We start from the raw sequence: 8,041 nt of genomic DNA, 5'->3' as shown, positions 1-8,041 counted from the left end.
AGATTAGAAAGATTAGAGGGCTTTGGTGGTTTGAATCATATGCTTCCCATAAACTTAAACGTTCTGAGTTCTTAGTTCCCAGCTAGTGGCGATTTGGGAGGGTGGTGCATTGTTGGAAGAGGTGTGTTTTGGGAGTCAGGCTTAGGGGTATTATAGTCAGCTTCCCCTTGCCAGAGTTTGAGTTACTCTTTTGCTATTGGGTCCATCTGCTACTTTTGGATAGGTTCTCTGTCCCAACAAAAGGAAGGTAACTGTAATATAAAATTGGTACCAGACTTCCGGTTAAGATGGCAGTGTAGGTACCACGCCAAAGCAGCCTAGGGGGCCAAAAGACCAAAAAAACTCAGCAAAATACACACTTTTACTAAAAAGTGAGGTGTATAGGAAATTGAAGTGGCAGCAGAGAAGTAGAAGAGTTATAGAGCATTCAGAGCCTGCACAGGCGGGAAAAGCAGCTCCGGCAGCTCAGCCAACCACCGCGGTGGCAGCGCAGCAGAAAGCCACCAGACTTGGCTCCAGCCGCAGGAAAAGCCAGGTGCGGGATTTTCCCCTCACACCATGCTCTCCGCAACTCGGGAAACGTGAGGGGAGAGTGGCAGCGAGCAACGGAGGAGCAGACCGTGAGGTAGAACAACGCTTGGAGCAGCGAGAGAACCAGAGCAGCCATGGCTCCCTCCCCTCCCCCACCGCCTGAGCCCAGCTCCAGCGAACAGAGCAGTGGCCCGGGACCCGGCCACGCCAACTTGGGCTGACAACAGGACCCAAGCAGGAGCAGAGTTCGGCAGCAACATCAGCGGCTCCAGGACCGGTAACAGCGGCCGCAGCAGCAGCAGACCCAAGAGTGGCAGCAGCGGCAGACTCGGCAGCAGCAGCTTCAGGGGGAGCAGTGGCAGTGGACATAGCAGCAGCAGCTTCAGCAGCAGTGGCAGCTACAGCAGCAGCAGAGGCAGCAGCAGCGGCTCAGTTTGCCCCGTAGGAAAAGCAAGTGCCCAGCTCCAAAAATCAGAACAGCAGCCGGATGACCCAGACAGCAACTTGACTGAGACCAAAATCACCCAAGGTAACTGGGATTGCACCAGTGAAGGGTCTCACTTGGTCACAAGCTGACTTGGATCCCTCAACAGACCAGAAATCTAAACCTCTTTGTTGATAGAGGATCTGATCATTATAATAACTACTCTTGCATACATAATCGGGGCTGTTTTTGATTGAATGTGTACAGTGTTTAGTTAAATTTTAGAATCTACCTGTATTTTATTCCACTCAGCCTGCTTGAATACTCCTATAGCAGGGAAACTCAACCCCTAAGAACATCTTTGTAGATACTCTGAGAGTCTTAAGAGCCACACCTAACACCTTAAGGTCCTTCCCTGAAAATATATTACATCAAATCAATTGATACAGCTAAGAATACACAGCTAGCTAGAAAATCCAAGCATTAACTTAATCCAAGATGCAAAAATATATACATTATAACACAAGAAAGACTAAAAAGCAAGACGATATAAATCGACCTAAAAGTATTAATGCATCAGAAATGTCCTCCAGTGAGAAAGAGTTAGAGGAAATGCCTGAGAAAGAGTTCAAAAGAATAATTATAATTATGTTCAAAGAGGTCAAAGAACACATGAAAACAATCAAAGAAGAAATCAAAGAGGAAATCAAAGGAATCAAAGAAGAGGCAGGACACCAATTTAATGAAATAAAGAAGGCAATACAAGACATAAATAGGGAAATAGAAATAATAAAGAAAAAACAGTCAGAATTACTAGCAATGAAGAACACAGTTAATGAAATAAAAAACTCTGTAGAAAATCTCACCAGTAGGATGGATGAGGGAGAGGACAGAATATCTAAGCTAGAAGACCAGGTGGCAGACCTAATGCAGTCCAACAAAGAGAAAGACAAACTTATAGAAAAGTATGAGTGGGAATTTCAAGATATTCGGGACACTATGAAAAGATCCAATATAAGAATTCAGGGCATAGTAGAAGAAGAACTCCACTCCAGAGGCATAGTAGGCATCTTCAACAAAATCATAGAGGAAAATTTCCCCCAAATTGGGAAAGAGGTGCCAATACAGATACAGGAAGCCTTTAGAACCCCAGCCAGACAAAACCCGGAAAGAACCTCTCCTCGCCATATTATAATCAAACTTCCAAACACACAAACCAAAGAAAAAATATTGAAAGCAGTTAGAGAGAAAAATCAAGTTACCTACAAAAGCAAGCCCATCAGGATTACAGCAGATTATTCAACACAAAATTTTAAGCCAGAAGGGTTTGGAGTGATATATTCCAAGTTCTGAAAGATAACAACTGTCAACCAAGGATACTTTATCCTGCAAAGTTATCCATTCAAATAGATGGAGAAGTAAAGACATTCCATGATAAAAGCAGGTTAAAGGAGTATTTGAAGACAAAAACAGCTCTACAGAAAATACATGATAGAATCCTCCATGCTGAACAAAAGGAAAAGCACACATATAAGGAACCTAGAAAAAACAAGCTATACTCAAATACCAGTTAGCAGAAGAGAGCACAGGTAGAACCAGAAACACACACAGACACAAAAATGGCAAACATAAATACACACCTTTCAATAATATCTCTTAATATCAACGGTCTCAATGCCCCAACGAAAAGACATAGATTTGCAGACTGGGTTAAAAAGCAGGATCCTACAATTTGTTGTCTCCAAGAAACTCACCTTTCTACAAAGGATAGACATTATCTTAGGGTGAAAGGTTGGAAGACAGTGTTTCAAGCAAATGGGCCTAGAAAACAAGCAGGGGTTGCTATCCTAATATCAGACAGGGTAGACTTTAGTCCGACATTAGTCAAGAAAGATAAGGAAGGTCACTCTATATTGATTAAGGGCTCACTCCAACAGGAGGACATTACAATCCTAAACATATATGCACCTAACATGGGGGCTCCCAAATTCGTCAAACAAACACTATTAGAACTAAGGTCACAGATAACAACAAACACAGTGGTGGTGGGTGACTTTAACACCCCACTCTCATCAATTGACAAGTCATCCAGGGAAAGAATAAACAGAGAGGCAACTGGACTAAATGAGGTCATAGAAGGAATGAACCTAACAGATATATACAGGACATTTCATCCAAAGGCTGCAGAATATTCATTCTTTTCAGCAGCACATGGAACATTCTCTAAAATAGACCATATATTAGGACACAAAGCAAATCTTAACAAATTCAGGAAAATTGAAATAATTCCTTGCATTCTATCTGACCACAATGGAATTAAACTACAAATCAGTAGCAAGAAAGGTTATAGAGCATACACAAAATCATGGAAACTAAACAATACACTACTAAATGATGAGTGGGTCAATGAAGAAATCAAAAAGGAAATCAAAAAATTTATAGAGTCAAATGATAATGAGAACACAACATACCAAAATCTCTGGGACACAATGAAGGCAGTTCTAAGAGGTAAATTTATAGCCTTAAGTGCCTATATTAAGAAATTAGAAAGGTCTTAAGTAAATGACCTAATGCTTCGCCTTAAAGCCTTGGAAAAAGAAGAACAAGGCAAACCAAAAATCAGTAGACGGGAAGAAATAATAAAGATTAGGGCAGAAATTAATAAAATAGAAACAAAAAGAACAATCCAAAGAATTAATGAAACAAAGAGTTGGTTCTGTGAAAGGATAAAGAAGATTGATAAACCCTTAGCAAATCTGACCAAAAGAAAGAGAGAAGAAACACAAATTAATAAAATCAGAGATGAACAAGGTAACATCACAACACATTCCAGAGAAATTCAAAAAATCATAGGGACATACTATAAAAGAATATAATCCACAAAGTATGAAAATCTGAAAGAAATGGATGATTTCCTTGATCTATATGACCTACCTAAATTAAATCAAAATGAGATTAATCACTTAAATAGACCTATAACAAACATGGAGATCCGAACAGTTATCAATAATCTCCCAACTAAAAAAAGCCCAGGCCCGGATGGATTCACTGCTGAATTTTATGAGACTTTTAAGGAAGAGCTAACACCATTGCTTCTTAAGCTTTTCCAGGAAATAGAAAAAGAAGGAATTCTACCAAACTCCTTCTATGAGGCCAGCATCACCCTGATACCAAAACCAGGCAAAGATAGAACAAAAAAAGAAAATTATAGACCAATCTCCCTCATGAACATAGATGCAAAAATTCTCCACAAAATATTTGCAAAGAGAATACAAGAGTATATCAAAAAGATCATTCACCCTGACCAAGTAGGCTTTATCCCAGAGATGCAGGGATGGTTCAACATACGCAAATCTATAAATGTAATACATTACATAAACGGGTTGAATGACAAAAATCACATGATCATCTCATTAGACGCAGAGAAAGCATTTGACAAAATCCAACATCCCTTCATGATAAAAGTCCTACAGAGACTGGGAATAGAAGGAACATATCTCAATATAATAAAGGCTATTTATGACAAGCCTACAGCCAACATATTACTAAGTGGGGAAAAACTGGAAGCTTTTCCACTAAAATCAGGAACAAGACAAGGGTGTCCACTGTCCCCACTTTTATTTAATATAGTTTTGGAAGTCTTAGCCATAGCAATAAGGCAAGAGGCACACATAAAAGGGATACAAATTGGAAAGGAAGAAATCAAGTTATCATTATTTGCAGATGACATGATTCTATACATAAAGGACCCTAAAGACTCTACTAGCAAGCTGTTAGAGCTGATCAAAACCTACAGCAATGTAGCAGGATACAAAATAAATACACAGAAATCAGTAGCCTTCATATATGCTAACAACAAACACACAGAGGATGAAATCAGAGAATCACTCCCATTCACAATTGCATCAAAAAAAATAAAATACCTTGGAATAAACCTAACCAAGGAAGTAAAGAATCTATACAATGAGAACTTTAAAACACTCAAGCGAGAAATTGCAGAAGACACTAGAAAGTGGAGAAACATCCCTTGTTCCTGGATTGGAAGAATCAATATTGTGAAAATGGCAATCTTACCTAAAGCAATCTACACATTTAATGCAATCCCTATCAAAATTCCAAAGGCTTTCTTCATGGAAATAGAAAAAACAATCCAAAAATTCATTTGGAATCCCAAAAAACCTCAAATATCTAAAATAATACTGAGCAACAAAAAAGAGGCTGGTGGTATCACCATACCTGATTTTAACCTATACTACAGAGCCATAGTAACTAAAACAGCATGGTACTGGCACAAAAACAGACATGTAGATCAGTGGAACAGAATAGAGGACCCAGATGTAAGCCCAAGTAGCTATAGCCACCTGATATTCGATAAAAATGCCAAAAATACTCATTGGAGAAGAGACAGCCTCTTCAGCAAATGGTGTTTTGAAAACTGGATATATATCTGCAGAAGGATGAAAATAGATTCTTCTCTCTCGCCATGCACAAGAATTAAGTCCAAATGGATTAAAGACCTTAACATCAGACCAGAAACTTTGAAACTCCTAGAGGAAAAAGTAGGGGAAACCCTTCAACATACTGGTCTTGGCAAAGACTTTCTGAATACAACCCCAATTGCTCAGGCAATAAAACCACAGATTAACCACTGGGACCTAATGAAATTACAAAGGTTTTGCACTGCAAAGGACACAGTGAAAAAAGCAAAGAGGCAACCTACAGAATGGGAGAAAAATCTTCGCCAGCTATATATCTGATAGAGGATTAATATCTAAGATATACAAAGAACTCAAAAAGTTAAATAATAAGGAATCAAACAAGCCAATCAAAAATGGGCTATGGAGCTAAATAGAGAGTTCTCAAAGGAAGAAATACGAATGGCATATAAGAATCTAAAAAAATGTTCTACGTCACTAGTCATCAGGGAAATGCTGATTAAAACTACATTGAGATTCCATCTCACTCCTGTCAGATTGGCCACCATCATGAAAACAAATGATCATAAATGTTGGCGGGGATGTAGAAAAAAAGGAACCCTTCTGCACTGCTGGTGGGAATGCAATCTGGTCCAGCCATTGTGGAAAACAGTGTGGAGGTTCCTAAAACAGCTAGAGATTGATCTACCGTATGACCCAGCTATAGCACTCCTAGGCATATATCCAAAGGACTCATCTCATTTCCTTAGAAGTACATGCTGAACCATGTTTATTGCTGCTCAATTTATAATAGCTGGGAAATGGAATAGATGTCCCTCAACAGACGAGTGGATAATGAAGATGTGGCACATTTATACAATGGAGTTCTACTCAGCGGTAAAGAAAAATGAAGTTATGAAATTTGCAGAAAAATGGATGGACCTGGAAAGTATTATACTAAGTCAGGTAACCCAGGCCCAGAAAGCCAAGCGCCACATGTTCTCTCTCATATGTGGATCCTAGCTACAGATGACTGGGCTTCTGCGTGAGAATGAAAATACTTAGTAGCAGAGGCCAGTAAGTTGAAAAGGAGACATAAAGGGTGGAGAAAGGAAGGGAGGAGGATACTTAATAGGTTGATATTGTATATATGTAATTACAATGATTGTAATGGGGAGGTAATATGATGGAGAATGGAATTTCAAATGGGAAAGTGTGGGGGTAGGGAGGGAGGGAATTACCATGGCATATATTTTATAATCATGGAAAATGTTAATAAAAATAAAAAATAAATAAATAAATAAAATTGGTACCAGAGGAGTAGGGTCATTGCTCCTCAGAACCTGACTCCGTGGCTTTGTGGTGCTATAGTCAAGTCCCTCTTGTCAGAGTTATGCTCTTTCTCTTGCTTCTATTTCTACCTGCTGTGACAGAGGTGACATTCAGTCTCTTCTGATGCCATGCTTTCCCCTGCCATCATGGAACTTTCCCTAAACTAAAATAAAAACTGCTTTTGGTTGTGTGCTTTGTCTCAGCAACATGAAAGTAACTGCAACAAGGGAAAGACATCCTTTAGCTATCTCAAATTATGCAGACAAGAAGTTAAAGAAAGAACTTTTCAAACATAATTGGACATGTATCTAAATCATTTTTTTTAAAGTGCAAGTGGCCGTGAGTAGTCAGTTGAAAAAGGAAAAGAGGACCAAGCATTATGTGATAATAGGGGTCAAATCCTTCATCATCCAAGATGATGCTGCACATGGAATCCTGTGAACCAAGTAGTACATACAAAGTGATTCTGAAAAAACAAGTTGTTACAAAACTATGATAAGTGACATGACAAAAGGCAGTCACTAATTCAGTGATAATAATAAATGTAATTGAATTAGACTATAATAAAAAGATGGTATGCTTTCCAGGCTATAGTCATTGCTACTCTTTCATCCTGAGGCATGGAGTCAATAGCAAAGAACAAAAACAATGTGCCAGTTTTCACATTAATGGATTAACTATGCCTATTGCTAAATATTATTAGTAAATATCCCACAGATGAGTTAATATATAGCAAAACTATTACATCATGCCCCCCTCTTACAAGAGCTTGATTCATCAAATTTTGCTGATGAGTCTGGTGCACACTGAAATTTAAGAATAATTGACATTTTACATACAGTTAAAATAAATTTAACTTAAAAAGACTCCCCTTCTTCCCACAAAAGAGAATCATTAATTCAATGAGGAACTTCTAAATCCTAGTGTAGAGGATCTGATCCAAAAGATAAACTGTGGGGGATGGTAAGGAAGAAAAGTAAATATCTCCTATTGTTGAATATCCCCTACTATTATGACTAAGATCCGGCCAGGATTTCTGTGTTACTGTGTGTACTAATGGCATAGAACAGCTGGTAGAGGCATAAATCATTAACTTAGACCAGATTGAAGATGTTCAGAAGCCAAGAAAAAAACCTCTATATAAACTGATGCTCATGAACAAAGCTGAAGTATGAAAAGCCTTATTATATATATTTTAAACTTTTTATTGAAAATTTTCATATGTGAACATACTATGATTGGATTATATTTCCCATGTATTATTTTCTTTGGTTCCCCTCCCCCTCCCCCATGCTCTTCCACTGAACCCTTTCTTCTTTCTCTCCTTTCCTTCTAGCCC

The sequence above is a fragment of the Jaculus jaculus genome, chromosome 2 (assembly GCF_020740685.1).
Source record: "Jaculus jaculus isolate mJacJac1 chromosome 2, mJacJac1.mat.Y.cur, whole genome shotgun sequence".
In the NCBI taxonomy this organism is placed as follows: Eukaryota; Metazoa; Chordata; class Mammalia; order Rodentia; family Dipodidae; genus Jaculus; species Jaculus jaculus.
Note: the sequence above shows the minus strand (reverse complement) of the source record.